The sequence below is a fragment of the Liolophura sinensis genome, chromosome 8, assembly GCF_032854445.1.
Source record: "Liolophura sinensis isolate JHLJ2023 chromosome 8, CUHK_Ljap_v2, whole genome shotgun sequence".
Taxonomy (NCBI): domain Eukaryota; kingdom Metazoa; phylum Mollusca; class Polyplacophora; order Chitonida; family Chitonidae; genus Liolophura; species Liolophura sinensis.
The window spans coordinates 11,896,072-11,913,446 of NC_088302.1; positions in this window are offsets into that span (position 1 = coordinate 11,896,072).

A 17,375-nucleotide genomic window follows, 5' to 3' on the forward strand; every position below is an offset into this window, starting at 1 on the left:
TTAAATAAAGCAGTTTTTCTTCAAACAAGCGTTAATTCTTTATTCATTTCTGTGCGCTTATTTCTGTGCGTTCATTTCTGTCATACATAATACAATCTGAACTATTTATTAATATTTTAGAGAGCGGGATGTAGATCATTGAGTATAAGGTGCGCAACTCATAACCACCCATGGCATTATTAAAAAAACAATTAAAAACAATTAAATAAACACATAAATTCCAACCACCTGGTATAGTAGGAGCTGGTCAGGATATTTGTAGTTTTAACCCCTCGTGTCGGTTGACGATGCATGTAGGGCTGTTTGTGCTGCCTTACTTACCTTTCGTTAAAGACCACTTATATTCCATCATTCACAGTTGGTATATCCGACCCAGTTGTAACTTGCTTGGCATTCAGTATTAAGGGGATAATGCCACGACTGGTTGACCCGTATCAGTGTAACGGCTCGGGTAAGTTGTCTCAGTAAAGAAGCACTAAATAAAAGGGCGGTGGAAGTCCGTCCTGCAACAGGGGGCACATTACATGCACTTTTTCATGTGACTGAAAAATTGTTAAATACGACGTTAAACCCTAAACACTCACTCACTCACTCCATCACTCCTCATGGGGCCTTGGTGGGAGGAAGTATAAGTGAACAAGAGTGCTCATATGGTAGTTTGGGTAGTCTAGCATAAAATCTTCCTTTTTGATGGCCTATAACATCCAGTTCAAAAGATCAGTGGTTTAATCCAGAGAACCATGTTTCCTCTCCCATATAACCGACCGCGATCATCATGGAAAAAGTCCTTAAAATCGCCTCCAAATTTATGAACATATTTGAAAATATAGGCGCTTTGTATATGTGAAGAAATGTCATGTACAGCTTGCTCTAACCAACTCCAATATATATAAAGACAATGCATGACTATGATTACAGACAATTTTGATTGAGTGATTCATTCATTCATAAGAATATTTATAGCTAGAAGTCTTATGTGCACATCGTTCTCGGGGATAGTAAAATCAGATCGATATTATGCAACATGATATGTACAATTCGACATCGTTATGCAGAAATTATTTACTACACATCACGCATACAGAATTTGCCTTATATGCAGGCATGCGCACAAACATTCTTGTCAAAGCGGCCGATTTCCATGCATAATGTACATATTAATAAGCAAAATGCCGAACATTTAACAACGAAACACATGGCGTGTTTTAAGCGGTGTAATTATATATGCCTTCCTCTTCTGAAAGCGCATAATTCAAGGGTAGGCTACCAATTTACCCACAAATACTACATTGTCGCTCATTAGGCATATCCGTGTTCAAACAGGCACATGTACTTGTTAGGCAGAATCGCTCGGTATGTGTGTGTCAATTAACGCGTGCATAGCTTTGTACTCCGCTAATAGATACAAATGGCTTACTTCATCTAAGGTGAAGACTTGGCTAATAACGTAAGGCGTCACCTGGGCGACCAGGTATCCACTACTTGCGTCTGAAAGCAGTCTTACGAATGGAATGTACACATGTGTCATTTTTTAATGAATTAAGCTATAGATTTGTATAACAGTTGGTGGAATCTGGTAATTCTTTAACGTGAGTTCATTTCGAAGGCTTCGGGCGTGACAAAAAAACAACAACAAACAAACAACTGCGGTATATGTAATTTAGTGGGCAAAAATAATAAAGAATAAAGACCGAAGAATGTGTTGGAATAAAACAGTAAATCAATGAACTAGTGCAGTAGGAAATACAGTCAAACAATCGATTATAAACCAATCATCTAATCAATCAGTAAATCAATCAGGAAAATCAACCAAGAAATCCACTCGTTAAATCATCTTTCAATCAAATAGTTAAAAAAAATCAATCGTACAACCAATTAATTCAGGATCTAGAACATAAATACATATCAATCAATGGCTTTTATTTAAATATTCACTGATTTGGAGACCGGTTGAATGACAACTTGTCTTCAATCAAAGTAAAGAGAGTACAATAGGGAGACTAAACCAGGTGAAACTGGTAATGCACAGTGAACTATCACAGCTAAAGGGAAATAACTCTCACTATCATCACAGCATTTTTTATGCCTGGCTTCCAGTTGCGAATCTAACGTTCAAGGATAAAGAGTCTGCCGGAAACGCCATCAAGAAATCTAAATACTTTGACAATCTGATAGGGCTTCGCCTAAATTTAAAAAAATACAACAATGTTTCCACTTAAAAACAGAAAACACTCTAAAACTGGTTTACCAAACATTAATGTTAATTCTACCACAACAAAGCTTATTGGGCATTTCTATTTATCATTGACAGTAAGACTACAGTGAAACACAACTTAGATAGCACATTGGGAAAAGCAAGAAAAAGATTTAAAATATGGACATCAAGAAACCTAACGATTTTTGGGAGAAGTTAACATTCTAAAGGAGAAGGGCTTTCCAGGTTCACGTGTATCTCGTTAGTTCTACCTATGCCTAAAATGTGCATTCATCAAATCAACAAAGAAATATTCCAGTTTATTTGGATTTATCTTCAGGAATAGGTAAAGAGATCAGTCCTTTGTAAAGAACCCAATAGAGGTGGCATTAAAGCTAGAGATTTTTTATGAACATAACAAAGCTCTAAGGCTGACATGGTTACCGAGGTTTTTCTCCAACACACGCTCCTCGTGGAAATTAAATACAGCAGAAGTCCTTAGGCACTTTGGTAGTCTAGATTTTCTTTTGCAGTGTAACTATGATGCATCAAAATTAAACAAGTCTATCTCTATTTTTTTTTATAAAGAACTACTTTCAGCTTGGTCTGAAGTCAAAGTTGAGGAGAAGTTTTGACCCTTACGATGAACTTATTTTATCTATTTATTTATTTATTTGATTGTTGTTTTACGCCGTACTCAAGAATATTTCACTTATGCGACGGCGGCCAGCATTATGGCGGGAGGAAACCGGGCAGGGCCCAGGGGAAACCCACAATCATCCGCAGGTTGCTGGAAGACCTTCCCACTTACGGCCGCATGAGCTGGACTTGAACTCACAGCGACCGCATTGGTGCAAGGCTCCTGGGTCATTACGCTGCTCTAGCGCGCTAAGCGACTGAGCCAAGACCTTATTTGGAATAATAAAAATATTTTACTGTGGTCAAAATCACTCTTTAATAAAGAGTGGTATGAGGCCAGAATCCGGTTTGTTAAAGTTATTTATGACCACAATGGAAGACTCATGACTTAAACGGAGTTACAAAAAAAGTTTTTATTTCTGTGTAAATCTAAAGAATATTACAACATTGTAACAGCAGTGGCCAACTATATATCGGTTCTAATATCTACAATAAGAACATGGCCATCAGAAAACTAAATGAAATCACAATGATAAATGATTTCTTTTTAGACAATGCTGTTTTCTCCTGTGAGTTTTGGTATACTATGTTACAATCTACGAAAAGTCAGGATAATTTTGATTTATAGTAAGTGGAATATTCCGAATAATATTAACCCTGAACATACTTGGAATGTCCTACAAAATCTACCCACTGAAAATAAAATAAAGCAACTTCAGTGTAAATTATTACACTCAGTTGTACCGTGCAATGCTGGTAAGTCTTTACGCGAAAGATTGAAAATAAAACAAAATCCTATGTGTTATGTAGGTGGAAATGCTGATAATGTAACTCATTATTTCATAGAGTGTCCAAAGTTGAATCATTTCTGGTTAGATGTTAATAACCTCCTGTATGAGTATACACCATGTGATATACGGGCCTTGCCTTTGTCTGTATGAGTACACACGATGTGATATACGGGCCTAGCCTTTGTCTGTATGAGCATACACCATGTGATATACGGGCCTAGCCTTTGTCTGTATGAGTATACACCATGTGATATACGAGCCTTGCCTTTGTCTGTATGAGCATACACCATGTGATATACGGGCCTTGCCTTTGTCTGTATGAGTACACACGATGTGATATACGGGCCTTGCCTTTGTCTGTATGAGTATACACGATGTGATATACGGGCCTTGCCTTTGTCTGTATGAGCATACACCATGTGATATACGGGCCTTGCCTTTGTCTGTATGAGCATACACCATGTGATATACGGGCCTTGCCTTTGTCTGTATGAGTATACACCATGTGATATACGGGCCTTGCCTTTGTCTGTATTATACGGATACATGGGGAATGACGGTAGGTCTGCATCCCGATACAAAAGTGCAGTCAGTTACATTTAACTCCAAGTGTTTAATATCTATACATGACATATTATAAGCACCAGTGTTTCAACGTTTTATGAATTGTATTAAAAGGAATCTAGTTTTGCTTGAGAAGTTAAATAAAGACCACGCTGTGGCAGCTCAACTAGCTCATTTAGCGAAGTAAACTGTTTTTACGTGAAACACACTTTAAACAACAAGGCACAATAATGAAAACAGATGTGTTTTTGTCTCCTTGATTTTGGAAATATACGGGCGAGTTGGATGGGACTGGTTTACCGCTTTATATAATAATGAGGCTTGGACTTTTCATTTCTGCATGGTCGACTAAGATATGTACTTTTTGTATACTGGATGCTGCAATCCGATGCATGTTGGATGCTTTAATTACATTGTAATACTATCTACGCCAAGACCAATGTACGGGGCATTGTAAAAGTGTGGTCAGAAACGCCAATAGGAGGGGAAAGCTGAAGGAGGGGAAAAAAAAGACTATGACCACTTGGGTTGGTGGAGTTGGTTTACTACTTTATATAATAATTAATGTTGTACTTTTCGTTTCTTCATGGTCGACAAAGATATGTCCATGTACTTTCTGCATGTTGTAATAGTAATAACATTGTATAGTACTATCAGCCCTCTACACCAAGACCACGTGGCAATGTACGGAGCTTTGTAAAAGCGAGGTCAGAAATGCAAATAAATGCCCAGTGGGTTGTCCAGGGTTAGAAAAAAAAACAATGCCTGGTTCCAGTTTGGAATGAATAATGTGATTGTTTTGTGGAGAGTTTTATTTTATTGAGTTTGACGTTTAAAAGCACGCGCAGCATTGTGACGAGTGCGCCTCCTTGCAGCATACCGGTTGTAATGGGTACACATTTATTACAGTCAACCTATACACCAAATATATGTTTCAGTGGATGGAATATATACGGTTGATCGGTCAGGATGGCGAATACGATAAATCCTCAAATGTTGTATAATTCAATTCTGACACCACCGGTTCCTGACACCACCGGTTCCTGACACCACCGGTTCCCATAACCGGAATGAAACAATGAACCAGCAAACATAGGTCCAATTATAGCTCCATTTATGAACGTGTAATCCACGTAATGTACGGCAGAATAACGCGTACAATGTGCGACTTGAAGTAATGTGCGACTTCAGGTAAATGATAGTTATCGTCCCGTCTCCTTATAAACCGTGTATCTGGGACCCTCTCATTCGTATCCAGTTAATCCCCATCCAATGTGTTTATATAATTAACATGTTCGGTGGGTTGTGTACTCCGGGATTAGGCTGACATCTGGATCAAACCTCAACTGGTAAGGATAGTGGATCGTCTATCTCGAGTATAATGTACGGGTAACAACACCCTAAGTATAGGCCTAACGTACAGGTAGCGCCCCGAGTCTTCTGTATGGCTATCACCCTGAGTCTAATGTACGGGTACCACCCCGAGTACTATGTACGAATACTACCCCGAGTATAATGTACGGGTAGCGCCCAGAGAATAAAGTCCGGGTAACACCCCGAGTAAAGGCCTAACGTACGGGTAGCGCCCCTAGTCCTTTGTAGGGCTATCACCCCGAGTCTAATGTACGGGCACCAGTATTATGTAAGAGTGCTATGTAAGAGTGTTACCCTGAGTATAATGCACGGGTAACGACCCGAATCTTCTGTATACGGGTAACATCCCGAGTATAATGTAGGATGTAGGGGTATAGTGCACCGAGTCTTCTGTATACGGGTAACACCCCTAGTATAATGTACGGGTATAGTGCCCCGAGAATAAAGTCCTAGTAACACCCCGAGTGCGACTAGCGCCCCGTCCTCTGTACAGACTGATGCACAAGAATTATGTTCGCCGAGTATCATGTGCGGGTACCACCCGCGTCGCCAGTTATAAATGACTATCCGATGTTCATGGTTTGGTGATAACTGTGTGGCGATTGTTAGCATGGCAGATCCCAGCATAAAACATGGAGGTCTATGACGTTGATGAGTAAGTTACTGATATCAAATGATCAGGAATATTCCACGGGTAGTGTCAACGATTTATTCACGGGCAATGTCTTAGCTCGGTGTATAAAAGGTGATGGTTGTGAAACGCCGGTTACCCTGATACACAGATCACTGGATAACTGTATATCTCCCCTACGGGTAGTAGTTATAACCATTTTCTATGCTACTGAGGCAACCCTCAGATTTAAAGCATCTGCAGTTTATTATGATCCCTTGTGTCCGTACCTGCTGTGGAGAAAAGTTCCATGCTCACAGCTTCGCGCTCCGCGGTTGACCCAGTTGAACACCCGAATGTCGATCCTTGGTTTAAATACTGGTTTTAGGGTCACTTTCCTGGCGGATATCGTGGCCCATCAAATCAGTGTTTTATTTTTTTTTTTAACACATGAATAGGTTCAAATGCTGCCATGGTTATTTAACAGAAAGGGGATAAATAGTAAGCTATTTACAGAGATTTACGTTATCTTTACATTAAAAATACATAGATCTGCATTATAGAATTAATGTCGATCCTGAGTGAGTGAAATTATAAATTTGGCGTTTTCCAAGCCCTGAAAAGGGATGATGCACGCCAAACTTAACAGCAAGAGTAAATGCATACTACGTTAGTAGAGATAGCCCTCAAATAAACGGGATGAGGGTTGGGGCGACTCAAAATCTCCTTGAATTAACAATGAACTTCGCCACTTCATTGAAAACTTTAACTGTGTTTAGTGGAAGACATAGCACTGCCTGTAATGTGTGCTGAAAAATACCATAATGTGATAGCTTTGCAAACATTGGAGTTCTGATTACACTATATCTGGGACATCTTAAAAGAAAATGTACTTCGGACTCATCTACATCACAAAAATCACACCAGCGAGTTGGGTGACAATTTATCTTGAAGGTAAGACACCAGACATTAATCTGAAAAATAAGACATCGTGTCGTCTTGAAGATAGGCTTACATAACCACTGGAAATAGAAGGCTGAAATTGAAAATAAAAAACGACCATTATTCGTTGTATCCCACTCATTTTGCCAAAGCGAGTAAAAGTGTAACTTAACTTCGTTGAACATCTCTCGACATGATAAGGTGTAAAAGACAGACATATTATTCAGCAGTAGCGCTTGTTTTGCAGCCTTGTCTGCTTCTTCATTACCCGCTATTCCGACGTGGGCTGGTACCCATGCCAAACAAACCTCTATCCCCTGAAAGTACAACGAGGTTATCAACCATAATAGCTCCAAAATCACAGGAGATACAGTTTGCCAAGAGTAATTCTTAATTGCCTGCAATGCAGCAAGTTAATCAGAAAATATCACAGCCCTCACTGTTCTATATTCCTCAAGTCAGCGTAAAGAACAGAGGATTGCTAATAACTCACATGTGAAGACCGACAAGTGATTGGCATAATTTTATATCCGGTACTGAAAACCCAGTACTTTGATGCATCTGAAAGTTTTTAAAACGCAGACAACTTGTTAGACACATAGCTATTAAAAGACAAGCAGATAAGGTTAGGTTGGTCAGATTAGCGGGTGTACTCACGTAACGCCAGGCAAATATTAGGTACATGGAGGAGCCAGGGGGGGGGGGGGGCGGGAAAGGAGTAGCTTTTTCCAGCTTGGTCAGGTCAACACCCACGTCATCAAGGGTTTTTCTTGATCGTACGTTAAAGTTTCCGGAATGGCGTCCATTGTACAGAAAATCATAATAAGAAGGCTGTAACAATTGAGAAGCAGGATTTTCGTAGAACGACCCGCGAAAAAGAGTGTATTTTAAAGTTCTGAGCTTACGTCTAATTGACAAGGGGAGCTCACCGCAGGCCATTTGCAAACAACGTGACGAGGTCGTAATTGACTGGGCCGCTGAATCGAATACCTCGCAGCAATAATCCAGTCTTCACAGAACGAGAGCCCTGTATAACACCAGTAAAGAGGTTTTATCTGCCCCCATGAAGTTCCAGAAATGGATCGCATTAAATTACTGCCCTTAGTATATTTAACAACTATCTGATCAATATGGTTAGACCAGGTCAGAGACTTATCTAACCACACTCCTAAGTACTTAAATGCAGGTGATATTTTTATGGCAGAATTACCCAACAAAAGTGGAGAGTCCGAGATTATGCGTTTACGAGTAAATATCATACCTTCGGATTTAACAGGAGAAAATTTAAACCCCTACTTTTCCACCCAGGAGTTTAGGCTCATTTGGAGGTACTTATGAGCCAATTCAAAACTTTTGGACGATGCCCATACGGCATCGGCATCGTCATGGAATTCCAAACACGGTTAAAAAGAAGTAACCTTTTGCAAAACCGATTGAATAGATGTGTTAGAATTTATGGTAGTGCAATACTTACGCCAATAAGACTTCTGGGCTCTCTTGATTATTTTTTGAGCTTGCGCCTTCTTATTCTTGTGTTCTATTATATCAAGATGGAGTATGATACGTTTTGCTCTGTTTTTAGCTTTCTTGCGAGCTTTGATGGCTTCCTCACATTCTTCATTCCACCAGAGTACAGGAGGTTTTGGAAAAGGTGTTTCTGATGACTTCGGCATACTGCTTTTGGCTGCTTTGGAGATGTAACCTAAAACTGCATCAATAAACTCATCCAAATTTTCACTAACTACATCAGTTTCCGAAACTTTACTTAGTGAATGATTAAAAGAACTCCAGTCTGCATCTTCAGTTTTCTATCTTGACAGCGTACCAGTGTAGTTGTTACATAACGGTTTACCAATGTGATATAATGGTCGGGATAATGGTCGCTGGCACAAGGTGACAGCTGATCCACAGACTAAGAAAAGCCAGCACTTATATTAGCAGAACAAAATGTAAGATCCAGGCATGATATATTACCAATACGAATACCAATTCGTGTCCCCGCGCCAGTATTCAAAATAAGAAAGCCATTCGTATCAATAAAATCTGCAACAATTCTACCATTTACATCAGGACCAACACTACCCAAAATGCGATTATGAGCATTGAAGTCACCACAAACAACTGTAGATCCACTTACAGACTCCAACACAGTTGTTAGTTCATCATCAATTAAGCGCTTGCAAGGGTTGTAAATATTAATAACATTAACACACTTACCAAACTTAGGAGCTAAACGCACACATTGACATTCAAATGAGGTTACATTAGGCAACTTAATTTCGGAGTACGAGACATTATCTCAGACTAATGTAAGCAGGCCAGCCCATCGGCCTTCCCGATCTTCCCTAACTGCCCAGGATTCGGACAGCTTGAACTGATAAGGCTCATTGAGAAAGGTCTCCTGCAAACATATAATATCTGGTAATTCGGGTAAGTTAAAGACATACTTTTTGAATTCTTGACAATGCGCATACAAACTTTGGACATTTTGATGAAGTAGATAAAATAAATTGTACAGAGCGTTATCCATGAATAGCGATTGGGTTACTGGATTTTTAATTTAATTGCATCTTCTCCAAGAAGATGCAATTTCTGTTATAAAAGCCATCAACTTTACCAGTAAATCACCTGACTCAACAGATGTTACTTGACTGTCTTTGTTCTCACCTCTAGCCTCCAGTGTAGGCCTCCTAATAGCTTGGCTAATAGGTCGCGAGGTCCTCGGAGAGGAGGTGGGGTTGGGGGAGGTAGGGGCAATTGGTGCAGTGGGGTAAGGCACAGCTGTTTGTGTTACAGGACGGCTATACTGGGGCCTCCATATTAGGACAATCAGAATAATCATGATTCTCACCACATCGTGAACAACGTCTACCGGATTTACACTCCAGCGTCCTATGTCCCATCCTCTGACATTTGTAACACCGAAAAACTCAATTTCAAAGAGGTACAAATTCTCTAACTGTAAAATTCTGAAAGGCAATGGGCACATGGATAGGCAAAGACTTTGATTCAAAGTGTAATAGAATAGACATTGACGGGGTTTTATCTCCTCGGAACATACGCTCAGCACAGACCACATTATATTCAGACAAACTTTCTGTAATTTCATCTATATCAAATTCATCAGCAGAAATAACACCCTTTACAATAGTTTTATCGTGCTGATATCACTTTACATCAAACCCCATAATGTTAGAACATGCCAAAAGACTCTTAGCTTGCTGGACATCGTTGCATTCTATGGCTAGATTACCAGCATGTAAACGTTTCACTGATTTCAGCGTTCCACTCTTTATAACACACTGTAGGGCCTCGCCTAAACGTAAAGGGCTAACTTTAGATAGAGAATGGTTACCAATGGCCTTCATGAAGACCACAGTACTACTGACCATAACTTCAGGCGTGGAGGAAACAGAACGAGATTTCGGGACAAAATCATACAATAGTACAACCGAGAGACAGTAGCTAAGTGTCACAACACCTGGAGCTCAAAAACACGTCCGACCTGTACGACAGCTTTTTCATTCCCCCCTAATGTCGATCCTTTGTCTTGCAGAACCTTTTATACTTGGCGGGCTGCGAAAATCAGCGCCCTCTAGCGGATGAGAGTGAACCAATCAATAGTCATGACACAACTGGCTCCGTCTAGCCACAACTGTCGCTCCCTCGTAACCCAAACTGTGTCATTTATCCTATTACTAGAAATGCCTTTACTAAGGTAATTTCACTCGAGAGATTATCTTCACCCCATTTCAGATGATCAGTAACTCGTGAACAATAAAGTGCGTGAGTCTATCTCAATCAATCACCAAATTTCATCAAAGTAGTCGAGGTTGAAGAATTAACAAATATAGCCGACAATGGCAATCTGCCGGTTCGGATAGCGTGAATCAACCAAAATGAAAATGTAATTACAGTCTATTTCTGCACAACTCCAGTTGGATAAACATCTACAAAGATCCTAGGTAAAAGTGCAAACAGAAGTAAGTAGATGTGACTCTGGATTATTTACAGAGAACATATCAAATGTCACTCTCCCACTGTAACACAGTGAAAAGTGGCCGCTGGATAAATGACATGAACACAACGAAACAAACAACTTCGTAGTTCGTTATATTACACATATAGAGCTGCTTACCTCACTTAAATACCCGGTATAAAATATGTTGCCCAACTGTGTCATCAACCATTTCTCGGTATATATCTCCTTTTGTGGACGCGAATCGAGGAAGTACGAAGACTGATGGTTAACCATGATGATGTCATTCAGGTCGTGAGTTCGAATCCAAGTCTTTGTCATTCGGGTTTGTCATTTGTTAATTAAATACCTGACGAAAGTTGTTTTTTCCATGCATTAACTTAAACGTAATAAAATACTGTTGGCATTAGACTTTAGTGAAATTAATAGACAAACATACTTATTATCACCATCAATGAAATCGTGATCGATCCTAATGATATCTCTTGTCCGGATGATCACCATTGTAGTGATCAACATCCTCGTTATCATCATGGGCATTAACTGAATTCTTGACATGAGCATCATTAAAATCATCATCATCATCATCATCCTTGTCACCGTCATAATTTTCATGCATCATCGTCATCAAAATCAATGGTCAAAATTGTCGTCATCAGCATAATTAGAGAAAACGCAAACATTGTCTTCATCCGTTGGAACAGCCATATTTTAGCCAAACATTAACGCTTAACACTTGTTTGCCATTTTAACACAATCCTCCTATTGTAAAGGAACTGTGCAAAAGAAGTCGCCGATAAGATGAATGGCAAAGTTCTGTACAACAGATTGATTGTCATTAATGCTGAGCTGAATAATTTTTACTTCTACGACGGCAATCAGGTTTATGGGTGGCTAAACCGGGAGAAAACGGAATAATATTAATACTTGGGTCAGCTACAACTGGCTGCCTAGAAAGGACAAATCAAACTCAAACACAATCCCGTTTAGCTTTTGCCCAGCACGTGATGGCAAATCTGACACCGTTTACTTTAAAATATTTATAATATTTTCCCGGAAGAATAAACACTGGGGATCTCCTGTTCCGGATATACGACTAGCTGTATTGAAGCATACCTACAGTCTCCTGGAAGTGGAGAATAAGATAAACAGGGTATTGATTGAAAACGAGTGGAAATATTTGACAAGTAACGCTTTTTCTCCCTTTTTCTACTTTGCAAGAAAATAAACGTTTACATTTTGCAAAACGACTCTCTGAAAAGATTTTTATTATGTTTGAATAAAACAGAGGTGAAATGCTTCACACGATGTGGAAATTCCAGTCTGCGTATATTACAAATTTTATGAACGGCGATACATTTTTAAAAACTTCTGTGTGTATGGGAAAACAGAAGATTTTTTATTCAGACATACATGTCTATAAGTATGATATGTATGTTTGCCTTCTTAATGTAGATTCTTGTGTATATTTGCACAGAATATATTCAGTTTGAGATCAGATTCACAAATGCATGATGATTCGTTGGTGTATACATAGAAGAATAAACAACTCCAAAAGGTAAACAAGCGTTTCCTTTTTAATTTTGATATAGAGCTGCAATGCGAACACTCCATTCTATGTGCATGCGTGCAAAACTAGAACAGGTTGCTATTTGCCGTTTTGTGCAGTTCATGAAACGTTCTTAATTATATCAGAATTTATTACTGGGTATCTCTAAATGTCTCCACTAAATGTCTTTAGTGGACATGTTGACAACATGGTAATGTATGTGTAATCGTTTCTTTATCTCATTGGTCATTAACGCTTTATACACAAGAGCTTTTTTACTTATTAATGATGTTGTCGTCAAGTTTACGGGCTAAGGGTAGTGGCATCAGTGTGCGGAATGATCCGCCTACTATTCGCTCTATACGTTCCCGACAAATCTGATGCAAAGCCGCAGCCAAGTAACCAGCATGCAAGAGCTGGATTCGAACCTGTGATCTCATTGACAATGAGCCGAATGCATGGCTGTGGCAATCACAAAACTCTGTCAAATCAATTGAGCAAGCGCCCCGATGGAAAATATATGAATATGAATAAACCGAATGAATGAAATAATCGACCACTATAAATAAATCTGAATCAAGTAATCATTAACTTTAGCTTTTAGAGTACTCCGCGTGTGTCCTGAACATTATTTTAGGGTCTTCTGCATTGCTGAGTTTTGTGTGTGCGCACGAGCTTCTCTGCGAAAAATTCTAAAGAGTACAAAAATGTATATTTCTGTGTAAAATATATTGTTTTGTGTATTTGCCTTTTGGAATCAGCAGCAGGTGTAAACTATATATGGCAATTAAATCATACCTGGTTAAATTTTTTGAGCCGGTTATGTGGACTTATGGCTGAAAAGTGTTGCATCCAAGCATGGATGGATTTATGCATACAACCTTGTAAATGAGGTATAGCTCTTATACGCTTGCATGCATATCTCAGCTCCCGGGTTTAATTGTGCCTGTGCTCTATAAGTAACAAGGGATTAAGACTTTTATCTTTTGACAGTTAACAAATTTGCATGAATATTCAGTCCTAATGTTATTCTTAACATTTTAAGGTTTGTTTTTGTATAATACCTTGTGTATATCATACATACCGTGTTCAAGGTTCAAATCCTTTATGGTATGAGAAGGAAGTTTTCAATTCAGTCATCGCCTAATTCGTGAGACCACAAAAATATAGTGGAAAGGTGGAGTATGTTAATTGGTTTGCCTTGCCCATTAGCCCAATATCGCTAATATTTAATAACCCGTAGTGTGGTCACGGGCTAAATTTGACCAGTTGGTGTTGGCCATCGTCATTTAAGCACACCAACAAAACTGTGTTTGTTTATCCAGCTTTGACATTAGGTCCACTCGGCATGATTATACCGTGAAATTATGATTTGGGTCATCTGTAAAGAAATTTGCAAAGTTTGCCGAGAAATTTAGGGCAACTAAATTTACCCCATTATAACATTGTCACACCTCACAAAACCTAAGCGCGTGTTTTTCCTCTAGGAGTTTAATTTGAGGGAAACCTTTAATCGGCTTAATTTAATTCAGGTAAAATGAGACCGAAATTTGAACCTCCTTAAAGTTTTACAAATGTAGGAAAAAATCGGGAGGGAATAGGATCTAATGTGGATGGTGATGTCCTATTAATAAGGGTGTCAACGATAAGTAAGCTTGGAAAAGAACAACCAAACCTCTGGCCTTTTTTATTCAGAGTTTCCTATACATTCGCTTAACCGAGTGAAACTATCATGGGATACTACCAAACCTCTGGCGTTTCACAGTTTCGTATACATTGTGAAACTACCATGGTATATTGCCAAATCTCTGGCGTTCTTTATTTAAAGTTGAAACTATCATGGTATATATACTACCAAGCCGCTGGCTTTCTTTTTTCGCAGTTTCATATACATTGCGAAACTGTCATGGTATACGCCCAAATCTCTGGCGCTCTTTATCCACAGTTTCGTGTACATCATCATGGTATACTAACAAGCCTCTGAGTTTTTTTTTCACAGTTTCGTGTACATTCGCTCAACTCAGTGAAACTATCATGGTATACTAACAAACCTCTGAGTTTTTTTTTTTCACAGTTTCGTGTACATTCGCTCAACCCAGTGAAACTATCATGGTATATCATCTTTACAGATATCTGGATTAGAGATTTCTGAAATTAGGTTTTGCGATCAATCATCGACTCTGAACTCTTTGTTATAGTGTTGATAAGGTTTAGTACAAACTTTGAAATTGATCTTGAGATTATACACGGTTAAGTTTTACTGGTGTTCAACGCTGTGGGCTACACAGCTTTAGATTTTGTCGTTTATATAATGCAGCGGCGCGTGGTCACGAATGAATGATGGAAAGCGAAGTGCTAAAAGTAAACCGACAGCTTTTTCCACCAGCTATATAGAAGTCCCCAAAACTCAAATGAAGTGCCCACTAAGAAGCGTTGAAATGATATAATGCCAATTCACATAACACTGAGTACATTAGCAACGTCTAGCCTTTTGACTACTCAAATGATCTGCTCAGTGATAGTAATAAAACCTATAACACAAAAACAATTACCTCCTGGTCCATATATATATAGACTATTTATAAATATATAGTGATAAAGCCATGAGACAGACTTATTATTTTATTAATGGAATTGGTCTTTGGGAATTTGATATCCGTATATTGTTCTACCGGTTTACTGGCTGAAGTGTGATTTGCTTGGCATAATATTCTGTGCGGAAGTCATAACTTTCCGTACAGAATCAAATGTTTGGAATGGTCTTTCATTGGTGAACAATGGGAGAATTGTTGATAAGTATTGTACTTGAAAGGTAAAAAAAGTAATTCTATTTAGATTGCTCAAAGGGTTAAAGCACTGGTTCACTAAACCCTAACCAGCGATATGGAGTGTTCGAATTTAGCTCTCCATGCTTCGGCTGCTTCATACATGGCTGTATGACGGAAGCTGCATACCTTGGACACTTTGGGTTTCTCCACCTGCAAACTTGACCGCTGCCTCTTGAGTATATATGGCGGTAACACGAATCCAATAAAGAAACGCTCTCTAAACTGGAACTTGAAATAGACCAGGAGCCCGTTTCACAAAGTTGACGCAAAGCAAAGTCATGCGGATTTACCATGGTAGCGTATCTCTTCAATATGATTTATTTATTTGATTGGTGTTTTTCGTCGTACTCAAGAATATATCACTTTTGCGACGGCAGCCAGCATTATCGTGGAAGGAAACTGGGCACAGCCCGGGGGAAACCCACGACCATCTTTCCCACGTACGGTCGGAGAGGAAGCCAGCATGAGCTGGACTTGAACTCACAGCGACGGCATTGGTGAGAGACGCCTGGGTCATTACGCTGCGCTAGCGCGCTAACCAACTGATCCACGGAGGCCCCTCTCTTCAATATGTGTTGTTATGGAAGTTACGCCAGGCTCAAAATACGACTGCTTCGTGAAACAGGCCCCAGAAAGACATCTTCGAAAATCAAATTACTATATTTTTTATAGTAATAATGTAGTTATTATAGGAATTACAGTTTATCGGAATGGTGTTTTGTTCTAAGCTATAGTATATTTCACTAATACTGTGGTTGGCTGGAAGTAACCGAGCTCATGGATGCAACATATAGAGGAAAGCATCGTACACCTTTGTTGTGGTAATTAAACTAAGCACAAACATATGTGATTAAGGAATGGATAACTATATCGAATCACCGGTATAAACATGTTGAAACTACACAATATAATAGGGTGTTTTTCAATCTGAATATACCCAGTTGGCTTCATATCCTATAAAACAGGGTAGACGTTTTCAGACTGGATGATTTCGTGTTGCTTACGTCTATGTGGCATTATTTAAGCCTTAGTTTTTCATTCATTTATCTGAGGTGCAACCATTGAGGTTTGCTCCTTCTTTAGGCAGTCCACGGTGATCCATCAATATTTATAGTTCGGCACACGAAGCTGAGCTTTGAATCAATATCAACATTCCGTTGCCGGTGTTTGGAATTTCTTAACGTGTTGTAATAATTTTGAAAAAATGTTGTCAAGTGTCGGGTAAACCTCAATGAGGGCATTTGCTAAATCTCAGACCGATTAATGACATATAGGCTGCGACAATTAGATCAACCAACGCATAAATTGATTTGTAAAATAAAGTCGTTTAAATGATTGCGCTTGACACTTCCCTTTTCTTAAATATTTCATTTATAAAAAGGCAATATAGCGTTTAACGAAATAATTCCTTATTTAGCCTGTGTATAAACGGCAGAGGAAAATGACGCCTGAAAAGAAGCGGTTGTATCTTGTTATTAAAGGGATGTGGAATCTATAGATCTGCTCTGAAGATAAGCCAATTTAATCATGTTTGCTGACTTCGGCTGGAAGCACAAAGGGACGGATAACCAAGTTCGTGATGTTAATCAGGATACGAAATGCGTGTAACAATTTACTCGAGATACCAGGTATTATTGGATTTGTGAAAACATTTTCCTGGAATCATTCTGTCGGCTTTTTGCTAAGAACTCCAAAACCGAACACTCCCTTTGTCTGATCTTAATAAGACTAGGAATCTCATGCGTTACGTAAAGCGAATCTTTAAGTGTTTGACAGAGTTGTACAAGACTTTCAGAAAAGAGCCTTATGGGTTATTACTGTCCGAGGCCCTTCAAAAGCCTAGAGTCTAAATGGATTTCATATAAGAGACAAACACGAGTTAGGTGATTCTTCAGGGTTACGCGT